The sequence below is a fragment of the Corvus cornix genome, chromosome 3 (assembly GCF_000738735.6).
Source record: "Corvus cornix cornix isolate S_Up_H32 chromosome 3, ASM73873v5, whole genome shotgun sequence".
NCBI lineage: Eukaryota > Metazoa > Chordata > Aves > Passeriformes > Corvidae > Corvus > Corvus cornix.
This window is the reverse complement of record NC_047056.1, coordinates 102,442,417-102,466,245: the sequence shown is the minus strand read 5'-3', so window position 1 is coordinate 102,466,245 and position 23,829 is coordinate 102,442,417.

Here is a 23,829-nt window from a genome sequence, read left to right as displayed (position 1 = left end):
GAGATGATCTGGGGTCTTTCATTCTATACATCACTTTTAAATAAAAGGCCTTTTTGAACCACTGCACTTCATCTTTTAACTATAAAGAAAATTACATTAGGCGTAGACTAAGTACAATGAGACTAGGGGAGATATTATTTCCTAAAAAAGTCCTCCAATTACTCCCCTAGAAATGGTGGCACATATAAAAAACATACTTTACTGTTTGTCCTTTGTTGTGAGGTGTAATCTATCCCTCCCATGAGGTACCAAGAGGCAAAAGGAACTGAATCAACCAGAAGATACATATTTGTCAACAAATGGGGAACTGCCTCAGGCAACAGCATGAAGGAATAAGCAGCACAAGCCAAAATAGGAACTAGAAGTATTCAGTAGATTTAGGATTAGAAATAATAAGCAAAAAAAGGGGGCATGATAACAGATGGATCTTTCTGGGAATAGAACCCTGTGAGATAAAAACCAGAGTGAGCATGCAGAAAGAAGAGACACTTCAGCTTCTAGTTCTGTTGCAGGGCATACACAGAGTTTTGCAGCATAAACTTCATAAATTTGTCCACTGTGACACTTGCTTATGGGAGTTCTAATTTTTTCCTTACTCTCAGCTTATTTTCAGACAGGTATCTTCTGAGTACTACTTTCCTTCTTGACCACCCTTTTCTTAGGAGTGTTGCTTGCAAGATTCAGTTAAGTCAACATGTATGTATTTTTCTGTATTCACTGCTGACCACATGGCACATTTCTACCCTCGTTTAGCCAGATGGATCCTGTCTTGGGGTGACCTTATGATGTGTATCCCATATGGCTGCCCTATGCCCAGAAATTAATTCTTGTGCCTTTCTATGCCTCTAAACTGAGTCCGAGAGGGGGAAGGAAAAACTGAGCAAAACTTTTTCAAAGCAGTTTGCAGCTTGTTCAAGGTCACAGAGAGATAGAGACTTTTTTTCCAGCTGCAGCAGGGGAGCGAGGAAGCACTCAGCTTGCTGTTCCCCAGTCAGTTTTTGGGCAGTTTCAGCTTCTTTTTCTCCAGAGAGAGACTGAGTTGAACTTTTTTTTCCTTCCTGGAATTTCAGATTTTCTCCCTTTTCTGCTGGACTGCTTCAATATCAGAACACATCGGGAGGACTTTCCACCAAGCACAGAGGGCCTGGCCCTGGGCCAAGCCCCAGCTCCGAGGAGACCAAAGGGAGGACTCTAACACTTTCCCAGGTTTTTTCATTCACAGCAAAATTTTATTATTTAGCATTATTATCATTTTCCCGTGTGTTTGTTAAATAAATAGCTTTTATCTCTTTCACTTTCCTTCGAGGAAAATTTATTTTTCCTGAACCTGGTGGGGGAGGGGTGGTTGTGCCTTCTCTCAGAAGATATATTTCTAAATTTGGCCAAACCGGCAGAGATCTTACTATCATATGATGGTGGTAAACCATGAGCACCTAACAAGCAAATTGTGAGTTCTTTGCTGCATGGGGTGTGTATTTTTGTGACAGCCAATTCAGATAAGCTTTCACAGTCTTAGTCTTCACTGCTTCAGTCTCCCAGGCCTCTGTGCTTGAAGACATGGTTCAAGGAGTTCTCATGGTTCTAGAAGCGTCATTAAGCCCCACTGATTTGTATAGCTTTAGAACTAAGCTACCATTAAAGCTGCCTAAAACTCTTCCCCTGTGCAGTTCCAGCAAACGAGATTAAACTCTGTGTTGGTTCTGCAATGAGTACCATGGCAATGCAAATTCACTTAAGCTGCTCTCCAAAAACCATGTACTCCATAGGAACCATGAAATATCAATGTGACATATATTAGGGAAAAAAAAGAAGTGTTTTTAAAACTTCTGAACTGGCAGAAATATGTAATCTTCATCTCATATTGTAAGATATTCACTTTTAATACTTTATTATTACCAAGGCTCATAGATTACAAGTGGAATTTTACACAGCCATACTGATATTAGTCACAAACATGACTTTCATTAATATTTTTTCTCCAGTTAATTATGTACTGAAATAGTAAGAAACTGTAAAAGCTTGAGACAAGGTCAATCTAATTTCTTAGTGATGTAGAAAATAGTAATTTTTCATAAGGTTCCCTGGGTTTGAGATCTCAGAGTTTGATCATTCAGCTAATTATGCCATTAATTTACATGCAAACAGTTCCTTGTCAAGGCCTGTCTGATGTTAGATTTTTTTCATTGATATTTCTTCTATAACATTTAACCCTACTGAAGCAGTATCAAACTTTGGTAACATGTGACAGGGAAAAACATACATTTTTGTATTAACTAATTTGCATTCTGTGAGCTCACATTAATACTTCCTTTTTCTTCCATGTCCACAGATACTACAATAGGTTATTTATAGTATTAAGTAACACTGAAAGCACTCAGCTGTGATCTTTTTGCATGCCTACTAAGAGGATTTGAAGAAGTCTTTTATTCCTGTTGTGTTCATAAAAGAGACTTTTGAGATAAGATATAAATAATAAATTTACTACTGTTACAGTATTAAAATATGAAATTTAGTTTGGGATATTATGTTAAGACACTGGTGGGAACCTTCACTTAACAGCTGCCAGTGCACATTCTTAATTCTTTCATGAAATATGGGGGGATGAGAGGGAAAATGAAAGAATTAAGTTAAGTATTTTTAATTTAAGAAAACACTTTTTTTCTTTTTTTGAGGGTGGGTGATTAATGATATTAATTATTCGCTTTCCTTTTAGCAGGAAAAAATTGATTCTTTTGTCTGGTAGTTTTGATTTCATGTTGACCCTCTTTTATGGGATGAAGACAGACCCAATCCTGTTCTACTGTTTAACCTCTAAAAGAAAGCAGAATGATAAAATACCAGCAAGAATGAACAGAGACAGAAAATGGAAATGTTTATTTTTTATTTGGACCTTACTGATGGATATTACTCTCACAGCATAAGGTCTTAGCAGCCAGTCTAAAGCTGAAAAAACTTCTTCCAGTGTCAATCTATTTAAATTATTGCTCTGTGTTTGCTCTTCTAATCATACACTCCCATCAGTAATAGAAAAAATGGATTTGACTTGGCAGTCTTAGCTAGGCTATTAGGCAGGAATAAGAAAGAAAAAGACTAGGAAAGGAGAAGAATAAGCTCAGTGGAGAATGATGCACTGGTGAGGGGAAAACAGCAGAGCACTGAGCATGATATCCTAAATAAAATCTATGATTTAGCCAAAGCTATTTTCCACCCTCTAAAAAATTATGTTGTATAATAAGACTAGAAGAGTTAGTAGAGAGCTAATTGTTTTTTTAAGTTGTTTTTCAAAGATTAAACATTTAGTCTCCTTGTCATTCAGAGAACAAACTTCAAATCCCAAAATTCACTAGAAAAAAAAGGGAGTTTAACCCTGATTATGGGGCAGGTCACACATCTGATGCCTCAGTCCCATGGGCAGTGGCGGTGTCCCTCCTGAAGCAGCCTAATGCCAGGAGTGGAGACATAAGAGGTCTGTGAGATCAGACTTCTGATGAGCTGTGAGGGAACCTGAAGCTCCTGGTTCCTTCCTAGTGAACCAGGCAGGCAGCCAAATGGAGATAAACTTAGCAGCACCGCTCTCCCTTCAGTGTCTTGGACAGGCTGCTTGAGAAAAGTGAATGAGATGAAGAAATCTGGGTAAGATCTGATGCATATGTTTGATGTGAGCACAATTGGAAGATGATCAAAATTAAACTATCTCTGGTTTTGGTTTTGAAGGTGACAACAACAAAAAAGGGTAGGTAGATTTTCATTGTTAATTTCAACAGTGGTGATGAAGCTGCCTAATATAAGAATAAATACTAAACCTAGAACCTGAGGTACTGAAGCACAAAAGCAGAAGTGTCCCAGATCTCAGTTCCTAACATTGCCTTCTTCTTCAGGAGATCAACAAAAATGATCATATCTAGGCTTTTATAACCAAACATATGTATTGTTTATTGTTATTAATTATTCTCATTTTTAAAACTTCCAGTAGGTGTGGAAACCCATAATGTTCCAAAATTTTAATTGTTCATTCTATCATAGAGGAATAATAACTGAAATAAATGACAATGAAATGACAGTAGAAAGTCAGACATTCCTAAAAATATTCTCCACGTAACTAACTGTTTAGCAATTATGACAAGCACTATCATATGATAATGCACATGGGCATTGGAAAACTGGGACAAAATATTTCTTAAGGAATGAAACACTCTTTCTGGGAGAAAGACTCAACACAACCTGGGCATGAATAATAATTGACAGAATTGCTTCTAAAAAGGCTGGAGAGGAAGGATGATGCTGATTATTCAGAGCTCTGAAATTTTAATCCTATGTACCTCATGCAGTGGATGCTCTAGCTGGTGAGATTCACCCCTCTATCTCTAAACAAATTATCTTTAAAAGTTCATCTTTACACCTAGTGCATGTAAATGACAGCCCTATATAGCTTTGATTCCTGCTATAGTCAAGAGAGAAGCATATTATATCCCAAAAGGCAGTTCATATCTTTGGTAAGACAACAGCCCCTGGAGATACCTTTTATCTTCACTGCCAGCAGAAGAGACCTGGAGCAATGGTGTTTTTGAAAGTGGGGGCTTGATTAAATGACCAACCTCAGCTGGCATGAGCATGTTTCTGCAAATATGGGTGTGTAACCCTGACCTGGCTGAAACAAAAATAAACACAGTTACCCCCCATCCCTCCCTCCATACATATTTCCCACCATGATTTTGTTGGGAGGTTACTCCACACATATGTTAAGATGTTGCTTCATACGTAGATATCCTGCTTGTGGGACAGGGAAATAACATTTCCTAATAATTTTCAGTCATAATGAACTGGGTTAGTCAAAGCAGTTATTGAAGGCAATAACTGTTAACCATCTCTCTTTGTTCCACATGTGAACAAGTGATGAGGATATATCCAAAGAGGAATCAGTGTTTGGAGCAGCAGTCAACTCCTCATATCTTAGAAGTTCAGTCCCTGTTGTATAGGAGCAGTGCAGTGAGTTCAGCTGGCTGCCAGCTTAGTTCAGCTTTAAAGATCTTTAGGTTCTTCCTTTCCTGTTTGCAGATGAGTGAGTGTGATTTTTTCATACTGATCACCTATATTTCTGAAAATGTTTAATGTAAGATTTTGATTAATTCCCTAGCTTTGATAGTTTTGAATAAAGGGAACCTAAGCAGAACTGAATCTCTGCTGAATTGCTGTCTGGACCTTTTTATTTTTTAGCTAAGTTTGTGGCACAAACAGTGGAAAACTGTAAAGATATAGATCAGTTCCATGCTTGATCAGGCAGAAATCCACATTTTTTAAGCAGGCGTCTGTTCTGCACCAGGGAAGGAGGTAGGGTGAGAGAGATGATGCAGGGTAGTCTCTGGATCACAATAAGAAAGGGCCCAAAAAGAAATAGCTTAATAAAAGAGTTGTTTTAATAAGATAGAGTAAAAGAGGAATACAGATAGCAAGTAAATATGCTGTCCCTTAAGATTCTGGGCATGCTGCACTCATGCAGTGTCAAAAGGCCCCCAGGTGGATTTTCCCACAGCACATTGTGCAGTTGCCTTCTGTGGCAGAAGCTTCCCATTTCTGGTCCTTTGAGCTATTGTTATGAATGGATGATGTGGGTTTAAATAAGTCCCTGCCTTTTGCCCAGGCCTCTGGCAGCAGGCAGTCGTGTTATTGAGGTGGCCAGCACCCCAAGACCCACTCTCATTCATAAGTTCTTTAATAATGGCTGATTTGGTCTATTATAGAATGAATTATTTATTAACAGACACAAAACTAACAGACATAAGACTTAGACTATTACTACACAGGAATATGACAAAAGGGCAATACTAGTATTATACACGCAAGGTTAAAGGTACCATTAAATTTACAGCTAGCTAAGAAATAATATAACTTAGGATCCAATGTTTCTTGCCACCAAATTGTTGAAGGGGCACACATTGAAATCCTTTCCCTCAATTTCCGGAAAAGTAACTGCAAAACTACATCCAGACTGTGGGAAGAAATCTTCTCACACGTTCCCAAGGAGTGTGTAAGACACTTCTGCCTCTGTGATAATTCGTGTGGACTTTTATAGACACAAGAACCGTGTCTTTTGATCACCAATGTTTATTTTCTTTTATCTCTTTCCACATCTGCTCTCATACCAAGATGTGTACTCGGGGCTGAGGATTAGACTCTCAGGTGCCTGGAGTTGACATCTTGCTGGGCTCTCTGACCCCTTGAGGGGCTCTCTGACTCCTTGCTGGGTTATTAATCTGGCCTGAGTTATCTCATTCAAATGCCCCAGTCATGAGAGAGGGGGGACATCCTGCCACAGCTATTATATAATTTTCTTACAGGAGAACAACTCTGTTCATTAAAGACAGTTGAATGAGAACTTGATTCACTTTTAGACAAGGGCAAACAGAGGTAGCAGAACTGCAGGTGCCAAGTGGAAGCTGCCTGCAGCTTCCTCTGTTGCAATGAGTTGGCTCTTGTGTCCAAGGGCTTTGTGCAGCACAGCAAGTCCTGAAGGTTGTGCTGAACATGCAGCACAGTGCAGCCCAGCACAGACCCAGCCCTACTAAGGTTCACTGTCACATGGATCACTCACACCTTGATATTCACTGCTGTACTCATCAGGATCACTACATTTCACCCCTTGGTCCACCTACAGCTCACCCTTCTCCAAGATGTTTTAAATTACAGGTTATATTAGTAAACTGTTTGTCTAAGAGAAAGTTTATTGGCAGGTTGGACTGTTATTTCTGTTATGAAATCCCTGTTCCTGCAGCACAGCCTGGCACGGGGCACTCCAGAAGGTTCTCATACAGTGGTTACTAATGATAACTTATGGACTTCTCAAGCCGTAAGAAGGCTCAGTAAAGCAGACCTAATCTGCTCAAAACCATTAACTTTCTCAAATACAGTATCTTCTCCAAAGTTCCCAATATTGATTCTAACTGTATGTAGACAGAGTAATTGAATCTTAATTTGCTGCAAAAGAATTTCATGGTAAAGCAACTATGATCAGAATAATCCCATCTCACATAGCCTCTGTGGTCATGAAAGGCCTGGAATTCAGCAGAACCAATGTGAGCCACAGCAAGGTAGGGTGAAAGACATGGTGTCAGTGATCCATAACCACTATCTAGAACCAAAATGTAACATTTATTCTACTGCATTAGTGACGGGAAAAGCTACAGAACATGGTTCTTCGACTATATGTATCAGCTGGCTGATCTCTTCAGTCTTTCAGAAGTGCATAAAATCCTAGGTAGCTATAGCAACCTCAAAACTGCCTAGGTCAGGATTGAGGAGTGGGAGTCTAAATGTCTTGAGCGCTTCCAGCAGAAGGAAGCGTCAGCAGAATGAAGCATAAAATCCACATTATCATTACTGGATATAGTAGAAAATAGAAAATAATTGCTTTGGAAACTAAAATATGGAATTTGATGTTGCCAATAACTCAGTCTAAAAGCTTTATGAGAATGGATGCTCTGAAAAGCCAGCACTTTTTTCAGTCTACATACTTAATTTGTTTTCTGTTTTGCAATCTCCTCCCTGTTCTTGGAAGTGCTGTGCCATAAGGAGAACAAGCAGCTTGTTGGAGATCCTAGAATGAATATTTTACCATTCATCAGGAGTTTTCTTTGATCTACACAATCTTTGAGAGATAAGAGAGGGTAGTTCCTTAATGACATTGATCTCATCTCAGTGAGGAATGCATCCTCACTGGCCCTATGGACTTGTTCTTATTTTCAGTTTAAGTAACTAGTTTCTAACTTGATCCTCCTCCATCATGAGTAGTATCTTTGACCCCTGAACTTTGCTAATAGTCATGAATGTCTGGGAGGTGAGGGAAGACAGTGGCAAAATGTCTCTCAGTGTTTTCACTCCTTTGTCACTGTGTGACTTGACCTACTCAGGAACAACTATCATCAGCATTTTCCTTGATCATTTTGCTGCTGATGTAACTTTAGGTAGCTTTCATGTTGCACTTGATCTGACTCAACCTTTGACTGCATCTAACCTGTCTTTCCTAATTTCATCCTTGCATGTCCAAGTGTTTCTCTTGGATAGCCCCTCCTCACTTTCACTTTGCAAATACTTAATTGAATTTGTGCTTAATCTGCTTTCTACTCTATTTTCTTCAACCAAAACAAACTGTTCTTGTTCTATCACGAGGCTGCCCCTGAAGAACACCCTGGCTCACCTGGGCTCCCTCAGAGTCAACTTCTATGGGATCCTGTCCATTAGAACCCTGACAAGAAAAGGAAAGTCTGTTTTCCTGCAGTTCAAGTCCTATAACTGCCTTCTTTAAGGATCTGGAACCTCCATCACTGCAGTCACTACTAGTCACTGCAATCAAACCTATCATTGACTATCACACTCCAGCCAGTTCTTTATCTGCAAGTTACAGCTTCAGCTGAGCACATCCCCTCGGCTCAGAAGAGATTGCCCACTATGACGTGTCCCTTACCACCTACCTTCTAAAAATCTTGAGCAGTTCTTTTCCCATTCCATATCAGATCTCTGTGTATTTAAACTATTCCTTTTTGTAGAGAACACCCCCATCTTCTTGACTATCTTGCCTGTCTTTTCCTAACATTCTGCATCCATGGAAACACTCTAGCCATACAAACTATTCCGCCTCATTTGTATAATCTCAGTGGTTCCAGGTGTGCGACTGCACATTAAGATGCAGTTCCTTCCATGTGTTTTCCAGGCTGCAGTCATTTGTATACAGGCTGCTTAAATGGATCTTCTATTTCCTCACTTTCTCTAGGAAACTGAAAGTCTCCTCCTTTGCCATGCACTGTCTTTCTACTTCATTTTATCTTTCTCTATTTTCCTTTGAGCTTTGGCCTTCATCCCCTGCAAAACCTAATCTAAAGCTTTCCTGATGCCTAGGAAAGCTTGCTTGCAAAGAGGTTCCAGGTGCACTTTGTCATCTAAGTCATGTCTCTCACCAGCAGTTGGTCTCTGGATCATGGTAACTAAAGGCTTGCTGGTGGAAGCAGCCCTGTGGCAGGTGTTTATCTGCAGTGTGCCTCTGCCCTAGTCCATCTGCTTGACTGGGAGAAAGATAGGGAAGGACTGTAGCTGGACTCCTGCTCCTTTCAACCTAGCTGCCAGAGTCATTCTGGATCCACTCAACGCTCCCTAAATGTGCAGGGTCATTGGTGCACCCACAGAGTAACAACCAGAGGTGATAAGGTGCTGGTTGGAACAGCCACGGCCATGATGCCCTTGGTTGCAGACAAACAGCAAGAAAAATAGTACAAATTGCATTACAGTAATCAAAAAACCTTCAGAAATAGGTGTCTTCAGACTATAGTGTGAATTTCTATTTTCTATTTTCTACTGTTTAAAAATTGTCGAATTGATGATTACCAAATGGTAAGAAAACAGTAAGAATAAAAATGCAAGCAAGCAGAAAATCCCTGAAAACTATCATTCCATAACCAGAACAAAAGACATTCATCTATGCAGAAAAAAATGTAGAACCAGGACCTCTGCTGTGCAAATAATATTCTGTTTTATTGACAAAATTAATAAATTGTGCACATTTAAAATTCAAGCTAGTATAAGTGTATCTTGTTTCTTGTCCAAACAGCCTTTCCCTATAGGAATCCCTCCTCTGCAAAACAAATCAAATCAAAACAAAGCAATAAACAAAATCCAACAGCACTTGGGAAATTTTTTTTCTTGTTATTTTTGTTCAACTTTACAAAAGAATTTTATACACTTAAAAGAACTTCATCCAAATCAGCATGTTTCATATGGAAATTGTAGGAACAAAGTACTTTTGCTTTTTCCAGCACTTTTTTCCTAATTTTTCTTTATCAAAACTATCCTTTAGTTTTGTATGAATTTGTGAAGCATTTCATTAAATCTCAAAAGTGTGTTACTGGAAAAAAAAATTATTGAAAACTGGCTTAACTTTCCTTATGACAATGATGACATACAAGTTACATCACTGATAGTCATTAAAAGACCCATCCCCAAGAAATTGAGCACTAAATCTGGATATTTGAATTTTAGCTGGAATGTGTTAATGGCAACTTGAGACAGTGGTCAGTGCTGACATTTTAGAGTGGTTTTGGACTGAAATGTGTTGTATAATGCTGGATGTAAGAGTCCCTCAAGAAATGATAGAGAGCCAAACCAACTCAAAGGAGTGGTTTTGCAGACCCCAACACATAAATGAAGCATTAGGCAGAAAGAGCTAATTTGAAAATAGATCTGGGCTGATCTTTGGTCATATTGTGGTCCTCGTCATACAACAAGCGTGGTAAAACACTGGCACAGGTCTCCCAGAGAAGTTACAGATGGCCCATCCTGGGAAACATTCAAGGTCAAGTTGGATGAGGCTCTGAGCAACCTGTTGAAGATGTCCCTGCTCATTGCCGGGCGTTGGACAAGATGACCTTTAAATGTTCCTTCCAACCCAAATGGTTCTATGATTCTGTTCATGGGTTTCAGTGTAGAAGAGAGGACAGGGCGTGGATCCATCTGTGCTTATATCTGTTTAGTCTGGATCCTGTCAAATAGGTTTTATGCACAATAAGTAATCCAAGATTGGCTACTGCCACTGGCAGTGAAAACAAAATCTGTGATCCAATATTCCAGATAAAAGCAGTTACAAAATTAGTATAACCTGAAAAGCTATTTTTATTTCTGATTTATTTATTATTCTTTACAAACATAAAGACACATGTTTTCAGAGACATGAATATAAATATATAAATAAATTACATCTATTTTTATATATTTATGTATACACACACATATATATAGAAGTTCTGTTCATAAAAAACTTTTCTGTCTCGTCTTAAATATCATATAAAGGAGCTTTCTGGCTTTTTGTTTTGGAGTTTGGTGTTTGTTTTGCTTTGTTTTCCCTGTAACTTGAAAAAGAAATTCTTCAAAAAATATCTGAGGGAGGCATTCAGCTGATTTTAATGGCCAGGTGATTTAAACATGTGTTCTTCACAGCTTGCAAAGGCCTGGTTGTAGCATTAAAAGTACTAGCTTACATTGTATTTCAATGTCTCCTTCTATGCCTGGAGGGTATGGTGGTCTGTGCATCTGGATAGCACTAGGAGCTGTGTTTAGGTTGCCTGCTATAAAATTGGTGCTATAACTGTGGTCAGAGGTTCTGGCTGCCTTTTAGGCAGATCTCCCTCTGTGCTCTTTACATGTGATAGAAAAAACTATGTTTAAATTGGGAAGACTGTTGATGATGAGGCTTATCTATGGTAGTAAATTAAGCAGTAGGTGGCCTGCTCTTGTCCTTGAGATCAGGCGGTGTGATCTGGCCCCTTCAGTATTTCCTATGCTCTTAAACCAGGATTGTCACAACCATATTGTGACTGCGTATTGGGAGCTTTGGGAACTTTGCCCCATGCTAGACCTTGAGAGTAGTCTGGAATGAGAGAGCCAGTGGACTGCAGAGATATACTTACAGCTTTTTACCGGATAGGCTTGTAGTTCAATGCTTTAGGAAGCCTCAGGCAGCCTAGACAGGTAGCACAGGCAATCTAGCATTTCAGTAGCTCTAAAAGCAGTAAATGTATTAGCTGCAAAGCTGATATCACCAGCAGAAGCAAAGAGGGAGAAATATAGCTTTTTGGTTTGCCTAATTTCCTCAATTAGAGCTTTCAAAAAGAAACAGAAGACAAGAGATGTTCGCAGAAAGAGTTGCAAAGTCAAAGAGGGTGGGCCCCCCTTGGTCCTTTCTTTTATGCAGAGAAGGGGAAAGGGGAGGACTGGGGGCGGACCCGGGGTGACCGGCCAATCAGACACTGCTAAAGAGTTTGAGTTAAATTTGGTTTTGCCCATGCTTGGAACAAAGGAGTTCAGAGCACATGGCAGAGGCAAGTCCTGGATTGTCTCGGGGAGGGGGAAGGGAAGCTCAGAACAGGCAGCAACAGTGGATATAGGCTGAAACCATGCCAAGTACTCTTCTGCCTGTTTGTAAGTGTAAATAATAGTGTGCTGGAGCTCAGGAACACTCCCAGGCATGGTTCAATTTATGTAACATACCCACATTTGATAAGTTAGATGTCATGACTCCTCTTCAACAACTTTAAATGTCAGGTGGTATTAAATAGTAGGCAATCTATATTACCCATAACTCTTTATCTTTAAGAGCTATCATAATTAAAATGTCTAGGTACCTGCTGTAATAGATAGCATGAGTATATCTTGTGAGTGCCTGGGAAGTGTGCATTTCCACACTGGTACTCTGAACACTCAGAGAATCACTGGAGATGGGGAGGACCAGATGCCCACCTGCCTGAGAAGACTTATTAGGGCAAGATTCACTCTTCTTGTCAAGCAAGGAGCAGGTAGACTTGATCCACACCTGTGGATCTCAGGATATCTGTCCACTACTCTCAGGGTCCCTTGAGTAGCTGCTTTCTCATATAATGCCTTGGAGGAATGGTAATCCCATACTCTCCAACACTATGAATGCAGGAGAGGAATTACTCCTGTGTGGAATATGGGGTTATATTTGTTAAAATGGTTGAGGCTTATGCTCACCAGAAGGCCCTGTGGGAAAGGCCCAGGTGTGGGCTGGAGGGTTGGAAGTTGTTTGGGTGAGAGGTGGTTGTGAGTGAGGAGAGAGTCGGCTGAGTGACAGTTGGCAGTGAGCTTGTGATTGGCTGGAGGAACGCGTGGACAGCATATGAGTGGGAAGCTGATTGGGTGATAGGACGCATGGACAGCAGCACCGCAGCTGTGCCAGCCAATGGGTGCCCTTCTGCTGTTAAGTTCGGTTTGGTTTCAGTTGTGTTCGGTTGAGACTAAGAGTATGAAAACGGAGTGATTTTTTTTTTTGGCAATAAACGGATCTTCTTTGGACATACAAGGGGGTCTGTCGTCTTTGTTCCCCATTGCTACACTCCTGGGCAGCTCAGGGTGACTAAAATTTTCATATGGAAACATATCTTACCAGAAAATCCACTATGAAATGTAGCTTCTCCAGTTAAAAGAGAATGCAGCTAAGAATGTGAACAACAAACCTTTATTCCAAATATTGATGCCGCTGTTCCATGCAGAGATAGGGGTGTTGCAGTCTTCCTTTGCTTTTCCATTCGAGTCCTGTTTCATGCTTCAAGCTGGCTAGTAGAGGATACCTTAAGCAGTCCCCTAATGCTCAGCTGTCTGATTGCATGAGTGATGATTAGCAAACAGAAGCATATTTTTCCTGCTCTTTCAGAGAAAAAAGAAAAAGGCAAACCCCCGAACACCACTATGCTGTTTTTTTTTCAAAACAAAACAGCAGTGAAAAACAATGTCAGTAATTTAATTATCTTTCAGGCTGTCAGCTTTAGTTGTATTTAAAAATTACCAAATGAGGGTTTTACATTAAGCTTGCCAAAAAGGGAACAGCAACTAGCAGATGTGCTTTACTTTTCTTGGGCTCATCACCAGTAAGGTGCAGCTGCTGATTTGATTTTCTCTTTTGTGGCTTGCTTTGAAATGTTGTCCGTTATTTATCACTACACACTAGTTTTATTACCTTGTTTTTTCTCAAACCTTACATTTTTTTTGACAGCATCATGCTGATGAGTTGCAAGAAGGATGCTCTGTAGATCTTGTGGTACATTAAAATTGTGCTAGTGGCGAAGAGAACAGGTTTAAGCAATATAGATATGTCTACAGCATGCAGCAGAGTGATGCTCATTTCTAATTAATGGGACACTTCTCAATGAAAAGATGGCAGTTGTTTTATAACCAAGACACGAATATCAGCTGGCACACAGTGAGTGTGTTTGTTCACCTTGGAAGAGAAATTGGATTACTGCATTTGTTTTATTTAAACTGTGTTTAGGAGTATACAGTGATGGCAGCACTTGGAAAGAGATTTGGATGGCAAGATTATTAAAGTGAACATTCCTCAGCTTGACATTTTTCATATTTGAATAGAGTAGATTAGACACAGAATTTTCACTGTTCTACCTACCTCTTAACACATCTGGTAATTACCACAGTATAAAATACAGAAGTGATTTTTTTGTCCAGGAACACAGTGGAGTGTGAAAACGTGCTGGAGGACAACTACTTAGGGAATAAATAATACTGGAGAACTTTTGCAAAGGACTCAAAAGGTTTGGTTTTTTGTTTTTGTTCTGTGGATTTTTTTTAAATGCTGTCAAAGATTTAAATTGCACACAGAAGAGCTTCAGACTAAACCAGGTATTTTTATCTGGAAAGAGGAACATTCTGTGGGTAATGAAAACAGTAATTACAATTAGTTTAGATGCTGCCATCCAAAGGGGTAGAATTGTTATTTCATTTTACATCCTTAGCAAAAATGTACTGACTTAATTCTCAGCCATAAAATGTTAGTCTCATGCTGAGAACTAAGTGTGAAATTGAACAGTGGTCACAGCTTTGAGTTAGAGAGTGGGTGGCAGGAATGAACCAGGGGAGTCCGAGGCAGCTAGGAGCAGGGACAAAGGACAAAAAAGTTGGTACAAATATTGAGCATATTCCTCCTCTCTTCTTCCATACACACTGTCTGACCCTGTCCATGGTGAAGAAGCAGTGCCACAATTTTTCTGGGCAACCTGAACCAGTGTCTTGCCAGTCTCACAGTAGAGATTTTCTTCTTAAAATCTAGTCTAAATCTCCCCTCTTTCAACTTAAAGCTATTCCCCTTGTTCTATCACTCCACAGCTTTGTAAAAAGTTCCTCTCCAGTTCTCTTTGAGGCCTCCTTTAGGTACTGGAAGGTTCTCTACAGTCATGCTGGAGCTTTCTTTTCTCCAGGCTGAACAACCCAAACTCTCTCAGCCTGTCTCCATGGGATAGATGTTCCAGACCTCTGATCATCTTCATGGCCTCCTCTGGATTTGCTTCAGCAGGTCCATGTCCTTCTTATGTTGGAGGCTCCAGAGCTGTACAGGTGCTACAGTCAGAATATTGTGATAGTATTTTGCATTTGGCATTGACCCAAGAAATAACCTATGAAAGATGAAAAAGTCAACAGATCACACAGTGTGTCCTCAGTGTTACTTCCTCTGTACTGTTTGCTTACTCCAGTCCACTTTACCAAATCTAAATAACACATTTTTCCAGTTCTGTCCCACCAAGGTTAGTCTGAAATGTCCATGACTTTTAGAACTTAACCATGAAATTTAAATTTTCTTCCGTTTTAACAAATAACTGGTCTTTATTACAGGTCATTGACTCTTATGAAGAGTTTAAATATAATTATCATGGCAAATACAGATAACTGCAAATTTTAAAGCCCATAGATGTTGCAAATCCATGCTCATAAAAGTAGTCCTTAATAAACTGTGTTTCAAGGGTAATATTCACCTCATTAAGAAACACAGCATGAATATGAAATCTGAATATTTCTGTGTTCAATTTTTAAAGTACTGGAATTGAGTAGAAAACAGGCTTAAATACAATGCAGAAGATGCCTTCTAACAACACAGAAACACCTTACTGAACCTTAACACTTTTAAGTGAACAACAGAAAATGCAGCTGTGGGAAGGGTGGGGAAAGGGAGGGTGTAATGCCTAACTCTTGCTGCTTTTAGACAAAGAAACCCCCACAGGCTCTTCCTTTAGCTGTACCTTTTAATGTGTGAACCTGCTGGTACTATTTCACATTCTGACCCACTTTCTCATAGGTGTTCAACCTGGGACTAGTTGGAACCAATTTTAGATTGTCTCATACTGCTTTCTTCAATAGTTTCTAATGACTACCTACTGTAACTTTTTATAGTAACTACTGTGAATTCCTGTTTCAGATGTCTAGCTCCACACTCATCAGGCAGAAAATGCAGACACTTATCAATGGCTCATTTCAGGACTACAGGATAAGTTTCCATCATAGCAATTTTTGAGTGTTATTACACTGACAATCCTCTTTGGATCAGCGAGATTTGAATTTGTCTTATTTAACTTTATTGCATTGAAGTTTTATTCTACTGTGGATGTATTTGATAGTGAAAATGTGTTTTTCAGTTGTGTTGCATGATGGCAGCACTGCTTGAAAAAGGGAAACATACAAGAACATCTACCATATATTGCAATAGATTTCTTAACTTATATTAAATACTACATCATCAATTAGTTAGTCTAAGTGAAGTATTGTCACTTAACTTAGTGGGCCTATTTGGTCACATTTTCTACCTGCTGAAATATGACAAGCAGATTTCAGTTTTTCCATAAATAATTTGTGAATAGAATTAGATATGCAGTAGATTTAGACACCTAGAAATGATGAGGCTTCATCATGGTTATTTATTATGGCTACTCAGTACTTAATCTTTGATTTTTGACATGAGCTAGAATGATTTTGACTGTATCTTGATATTTCATATAACAACTAGGTAAGATTAAGATTTACAGCTTAATCCCTCAAAATACTACATGCAAGTTATCATCCTCAAAAGAATGTAGTTAAGGGAATAATTAAGAAAAAGGATGACAAAAGCTGCAAGCATTGACATCTTCTGAAAAATAAAAATAATCTGATTTTTCTTTTTTTTTTTTTATAAAAAGTACAACACTAGCACTAAGAGCAAACATTTTCACTTGGTTATCACTCTCAGAGAACTGTTTTTTCTCTCTGGATGGACTGTAGTAAAATCCATGGCAATACGTAGATGTATGCAGTAGAGCAGGAAAAGTGGTTAAGCAGGAAATTATTTGGCTTTTTTTGTCGCTTCTCTGCAGAACCTTGGCCAGTGTTTCCATCCAATATGTCATTCAGGGCATTCTTTAAAAAACACCATCTCTTTTAAGCTTACACAATTCATTCTTGGAAAGCACATGTGCCTCAACAGTTTGAATGGCAGGTTGAGAAAAGAAAGGGCTTGAACCTATCTCAACTATGTGCTTTAAAATCTAGTTGTCTCATTTTGCAAAACATCTCCCAAAAAGAGGTATATTTATGGGCAGTAAGAGATTTAAATGCAGTGCAGATAGATCAGTCACAATCCATGCTAGTTTCTGAAACATTCATCTTTTACAATACTGGCCTTTGGTTTGCACCTTGAGCTGTTTCCTCAATTTTCTTTATACCTTTCCTAGCTTTCCTCCTCACCTGAGGCTCCAGTGACACATAGAAACTCTTAATGACCTCTCTCCAAGCCATGGCCCAGCTAGCCACCCATGTCACTGTGTGATCTGCCTCTGCTGATGTGACTGCTGGTGCCTCTGAGCAGATTGTCACCACTGGGTGCGATTCGCCCACCAGGCTGGTCCTAGGGAACAAAATGCAGGAATCAAGGCAATTTCTCCCTACCACAGACACAATCCTAGACCTCTTGTCATTCCTATCTAAGCAATGCTACCATTAGCCTACTCTGGTCTCCACTGCCTCCACCCACTTAACCTCTATTTTAATCACAAAGGCAAAACATAGCACAGTACAGGATACTATGAGGAAAACAAAATCTATTGCAGCCAACACCAGTACATAAACATGCCTTTCTACCCCTCTGCATTTCTCCTGAAGCTTTATGTAAAGGAATTTGGATATAAACTCATGCGAATAGGGCCCAAGAAGGTTTTCCACCATTTCTTTCTAACTAATGTTTACCACACACTTGATATAAATTAGCTTGGGGATAATTTTTCAACATAAAAAGAAAAGCTCCTGAGCCTGGATGAAGAAGAAAAACAAAAAGAAAACCAAAAAAAACAAAGCAAGCACGAGGTGCATCTAACAGGAATACTTTATAAACCGTAAAGTGGAATTTTTCTAAATAGCACAACTGCAATGTGGCATACACTACAGATGGATAACATCACAACAGGAGCACACTTTTATAACTGGCAAACAGGTGTCTGGGTTTATTTAACAATCTAGCTAGCATAAACCAGATTTTTATTTATGATTGGAATAGTTGGCACATATGATATTGTTTCAAGGAAGCAGGGAAGCCAAATCTCTGTGAAACATTTGCAGATTGATTTAAGGTGTTCCTGCAGATATGGTTTCATCTTTCAGAAATTTTCAAAAGGGCTATTTTCATCTCTTATTAGAGTATACAGCATCCATTCACTCCCTATAGTAATACCCTAAGCCTATGATGTCTGCATCCCTGAGATATGAACAGGATTTGCCCTTTCGCATGTGTAAATATGTGTATGTGTGAGAGAAAGAGAAAACACACTCCATTTAAAAAAAAAAATATATAATATGAAACTAATTTTTGTTTGTGTACAAACCATATTCAGTACTCACACAGATAATTCTGCTCTTCAGGTAAGCCTTTCATGATTTTATACTATAGTGCTGTTAGACATGTACACAGCTGGTTCCTGTGCCAGGATGACCAACTGAGAGGGTTTACACATATCTTGAGCAGCTCTATTAGTGAGTGTTGAGACTTGAACATGATGGAGATGTTAAGGCTCAGGACACCAGCCACTGTTCATGCAAGCACTTAAAAATGTTATTCATCGAAGGGAAGGCTACGTATGGAGTAACAAGCTGAGCAGGAGCAGGTGTAGTTTCACCGACTGGCCAGCAGTAGTCTGCAGTGAATAATTGTTAATATGGTTCCTGTTATGGCTTTGTCTCAGGCCAAAGATCACTCTTCCAGCATTGCCTAATTTAGGTTAGCATTAACCAGGCATAGGTCCAGTAGGAAATACAGAGAAGCTACTCTACTTTGAGCAGGTAGAAAAGAGAGTTCAATAATCTGTGTGCTGCTCCAGGCCAGAAACCCAGCTGAGTGTACAGATGGAGACCAAAGTCTCATACGTCTAAGATCATTTGAGTATTGCATTGGGTACATGAGTGGACGAAGAAGTGCCTCAGATCTCCTACAGCTCTGATCATAAGTACAAAATCAGGCAGAAAAATGCTGATAGCTACTAACCTCATGGACATGCAGTCATATGGAAAAAGACAGATGATGGCTAATTGCTGAAAACAGATACACTTAGATACTGTGTGAGAATGTTTAGAGCCACTGGAGCAAGTCATTAATATAAAAGGTAGGTTTTTCACTTCTTAGTGTCTTTAGATGAAGACATTTATGAAAAAGCTGTGTTAGCCAAAAACAAAATATGGGGCGGAGAACAAAAAATAACAGGTTGAAAATGAAGGATCTGTGGTGCACACAGTCTAAGACTACAGGTCTGACTAGTGCTTTAAATAAACCTAATAAATACGGTAGTGAAAACCATTATTATTCCTAATTTACCCATGGGGAAAACAAGCTGTGTTAAAGTTGTGTATCTGACATAACACAGGTCAATAGCAGAGTTTGAAATGATGGGAAGGGGTCTCTGAAATCTAGTAGCAGGCACCCTGTTCCAACATTCATTGTCTGTCCTACCGGAAAAGAGCTGCAGGACACAAGCAACTTGTGAGTTAAAGACATTTTGATTTATTCCAGTAAAAAAATGAATTTTTCCCCATGCACTTCTTGAAGATTATAGACTGCGTTACTCCCTTTAACAGTACACAGGTTCATGAATGATTAATGATGCTTTAGGTGAAAAATCACTGAATGGTGGTATACTGCAAGTTTTACAGTGTGATCTGTTACCATCAAATGTATCTTTTGGTGTTTTATTTGTTGGATGTACTGTTCTGTGAACTGGATAATCCTTCCAATTTCCCCCCTTTCTCAAAATTATCAGTTAGGTGGGAGTGAGAACAAAATTTCACTCCATAAAATGGGTATTGTTGTTAAGCATCTTTTTCCTTCTTTGTATGCTTGGTAAGTGAAGAGTGGGGGGAAAGGATTTAATTCTGATTTTCTGGCATTTTTCTTCTAGTAGTAAGGTATAATTTGCATAGTTTATCACTGCAGCTTTTTCAGCTGCTTTATTTGTGGCTGTTTTAAGGCAGCTAGCAATACTCATCTAAGTAGCTTTGTTTGGAAACCCTTGCCGTGGCTGAGTTTTAGAAACTGAAAGAAAAGGGTGAGTCACTGCAAGCTTCAGAATGTGAGTGATTCTGCAGTAAAGCTGACTAGAAGAGTACAGGGGTTAATAAAAATAGTTGGGTTGTTTTTTGGGGGTTTTTTGTTCTTTTTTTTTTTTTTTGAGAATATAAGCCTACTTGTAAGAAGGTAATGAATCCTATTATCAAAGGAAGAATACCTGGTTGGAAGCACCTCAAGCATCATCTGGTCCAACCTTTCCTGGAAAAAGCATGATCCAGACAAGATGGCCCTGCACCCTGTCCAGCTGAATCTTAAAACTGGCCAGTGCTGGAGAATCTACCAGTTCCCTGTTGAGATTATTCCAATGGCTGATTGCATGGTGAAAAAATTTCCCCTTGTGTCCAGTTGGAATCTTACATCTAATCTTTTCCATGTGACTTGTTTTTATAAAAGGAGACTCTGTCTTGTTTGTAGCCATCCCTGAAACATTGGAACATGGTGATGAGGTTTCCCCTAAGCCTTCTCTACTCATGGCTGAACAAACCCAGTCCTCTTAGCCTTTCCTCATATGTCAGACTCCCCAGTCCTTTGAACATCTTTGTGGTCCTTTTCTGGGCCCTCTCAAGCCTGTCCATGTCCTTTTTTTCTTGTAATGGGGACCAAAATGGAACAAAATATTTCAGTTATGGCCTGAAAAGCACTGAATGGAGTTGGAAAATTACTTCTTTAGCTCTGCTGGCAATGTCCCTGTTGACCACATCGTGTTGGTGTTCCTTGCCACAGCAGCACAATGTTCACTGGCCAACTTCAATTTGGGTTGTGTTCTTGCTTTTCTAGATCCATCTTTGTGCACGCTGGCAACACCCTCGTAGTTCTCAATTTTTCCAGTAGTTCTCAACTCTTTTCCATCTCTGGTTTGCTTCTCTTTTTGTTTTGATCAGTCTCAGCACTTAAATGATCACAGCTGAGACAAGGCGGTTTCTTGCTCCACCTACTTCCTTTCCCTTTAAAGGGGATGAACTGTTTTTATGTTTCCAGGAGTGTGTTTTTGAAAACCCCCCAGCACTTCCTAGCTCCTTTATTCTCCATGGAAACTTCCCATGGAATCCATCCCAACTGAGCTCTGAGTGAGCAGAAGTCTTCTTTTCTAAAATGAAATCCTAGCAGTAAGAGAAACACTGTATCCCAATTTTCAGCAAAACAGATGGTTTTATCTGTGATTTTTCAATGTGTCAGCTGTAGACTACCACAACTTCTCCTAATTTTAAGTAACAATGACTGGAATAAGGCTATGAGAGCAATTCAGATGGAATGGAATGAAAGCATCTTCAAAGTAATGACTTTCTTTGATTAGATTAAAGAAAATGTATTACATTTATTTTTGAACTATACTGCTCATGGATGAGCACTACATCTGCTTCAGCTCATGTAGCTGTGTGTGCTGCTGTGCTTTTGTTTTTTGCTGATAGAAGAGTCAAGAGGACAGAAGGGGAGTTCAGGAATGGCAACACAGCAAAGTCTGGTGTGAGAAGGATGGGAAAAAATGTAGTCACTGCAAATTAATGAAAAAATTGGCCAAGTTCAGGGAGTCATTAATGACTAAAGTACAGCAGAAGTTAATTATAATATTTAACTGAGTTTTTGCGAAATAAGTGATTTCTGAACTAGAGAAATAGGTTAAATAATTCTTATACAAAGCATGCGCGGTATATCTTGACAAGATATGAATGTGAGTTTTAAACTTAATGTTTTTACTTTGTTCTTCATCTTTTTAGCCCCATTACAACCCAACTGAAAATTACCTGGGAATCTAAAGAAAAACAAAGCAAACAAAAAAAGCCACCCAAAAAAACCCACCTGAAAAAGAAAATCCCACCTAAACCCCCCTTAATTAATATGGGACAATTTTCTTGTGTTTAATAGCCAAAAATGGTACATTAGAGAAGATAGGAAAAGAGGAATCACAAGCACTAATCTGGTTGGTGTTTTAGACAGTTCCAGTGGGGAAAAATAGGGTGAAGAGAAAAGAATTGTTAAAATTGTAATTTAGGATGTCACATGACACACAAAAAATTAGAAGCAGGAATGAATTTTTGTATGTAACTCTAGAATTTAATGTTACAAACTTCAGCACTCTGGTAGAGAATGGATTCCTTTGAGAAAAATCATTGTTATCAAATTCCATAAATAATATTTTGGGTTTGCGTTTTTTTTCAAGATCCCTTTCTCTGGGGGAACGCTCATCTTTAAAGGCCGTTTAACGATGATCTAAAAGTTTTTCAATAAAAATATGATTTTATTGCTAGACAATCTTTTTTTTGGTAAGCAAAAAAGCAAAAGAAAATTTTTGACTATTTAAGGATTAAGGTACTTTAGACATGCAAAAATAATCTGAATTAATGCTTGTTTTGAATGTAACAGTCTAGATAAAACAGTAAGTCCCTTCTGCTTCTGGTTTGTGATTTGGAGATACCAAAACACAATCAATCTTCAGCCCAGTATGGGTGAAACCATTTTATGAAATATTTCAGGGTCAGGTCAATGCAGAAGTTAGAGCAAGCTGTCTGATTGAAAGGATATGGAAGTATTCTATAAATACTCAGGTAGCCCTGAAGTGATTTAATGAAAAATATTTAGAACATTTCATTATGAGATATGTAAATGCTTGTTTCTCATTACAACAAAAAGAAATAAACACCGGCACCAACAAAAAAAAGTAAAACAAAACCTAAACCTGTGTCTGTCAGGAAAAGGTCATTTGTAGATAATTGTTAAGAGTTATTCTGTGCTGAATACTATCCTTCAAACTGTGTGATTCTTCAATCTACACCTGTACAAAAAATGTCACTGTTATTTTCTTTTGCCACCACAGTAATGGATAATTTCTATTTTCTTAGTTTTATCTCCCCTCAAAACAATCATAGTATTCTACTGAAACTTCTCAAAAAACCCTTTATACTTTGGCGAACACCAAGAATGGGGAACACTAATACAAATAATAAAAAAACCCAAAAAACCTACAACTCTCCAGAAACAAACACTTGGCTCAAAATGAGTGATCATCATGGGTATTTACCTTTATTTTTTGTTAATAATAATTTATGTTTTAACTAGGGCATGAGGGCATGACAATGCCAAGAAACTGTTGAACTGTGGTATCTTAAATCCTGTCTTTAATGAGGATGAAGAACCCAAAATCTGCGTAAAACATCATCACATATTTTCCCACATTGGCTATATAAACAAATAAATAATCTTTTCTCTTATGGATGGTCCAAAGCTTTCCTTGATTCTTGGCTACAGATACAAAAGCATGGGTAGAAGTGCCTTAAATTGTAAAGAAAGAAATGCATTTAAAAGGAAAGTCTTTTGTGGTCTTCACCATGATCTGTAAAGTGGCTATAAGAACCAATGGGAGAGATGTGATGCTGGTGACAGATTACTGAAGAGCTTGTTACATCACATATTTACCCAAGAAGAGATGTTTGGCCTGAGGGGAATTAAATTCATATAACTAAAAAAGAGTTCTTTCTGGGCCCAGGAGAGTTCTCTTAGTGCTAAGCCATTGGAGAAACATTTTTACAACTGAAGTATGCTTGAAGTTTATGCATTTAAGTGCACAGGATACATGAAAGTCAGGACATAAGAAGAACTTGAAGTGATCAGGATGAAAAGATGGTTCTTGCCACTTCCTAGTTACTATTTTGATTACTTTCTCTGTGTTTGTTTACTTTTATTATTTTATTCCAGTAACAAACTTGTATAAAAGGCTCAGTTGAAGGAAACACATTTTTTACACCCATTTTCTTTTAAGCATGTCCCTTTCTTCAGCGGAAATCTGTTGACTTTCAGGAAGATTATGGATCTCACAGCCTTGTAGCTGAGCTACAAATTGTTTAGCGAAGAACATGACCTAGAAATTCTAGAACACAAGGAGGGGAAGAGGGGGGGAAGGCACTGATCTCTTCTCT